The sequence below is a fragment of the Meleagris gallopavo genome, chromosome 1, assembly GCF_000146605.3.
Source record: "Meleagris gallopavo isolate NT-WF06-2002-E0010 breed Aviagen turkey brand Nicholas breeding stock chromosome 1, Turkey_5.1, whole genome shotgun sequence".
NCBI classification, from domain to species: domain Eukaryota; kingdom Metazoa; phylum Chordata; class Aves; order Galliformes; family Phasianidae; genus Meleagris; species Meleagris gallopavo.
In genome coordinates, this window is record NC_015011.2 from 30,829,191 (window position 1) to 30,829,529 (window position 339).

Consider the following 339-nt stretch of genomic DNA (forward strand, 5'->3'; position numbering starts at 1 on the left):
AAAAGTTTATTGTCTAGTAGTCTTTTATCTTACTTATCAACTTTTCCCTTTCTTAGGCTTAACACTTGAATAGTTTTAGTTTAAATACCACAGTCAGCTTTGAGAAGTGCAGAATAAAGCCCCAGCATTTGCAAGTCTCCATTCAGAAATAATTACCACAACATCTCTTTTGTTGGAAATCAGAGACTTAGAAAAAATATGAAACAATACATAATAAGATTGCAAGCAGATAGAATAATTTTACTGGTAACATACTCCAGATGAAGTACTTGAAGCATTGTGTCAGTAACAATGCATTGCTAGACATAATGACCAAGCACATTGTGACTTAATGGGTGA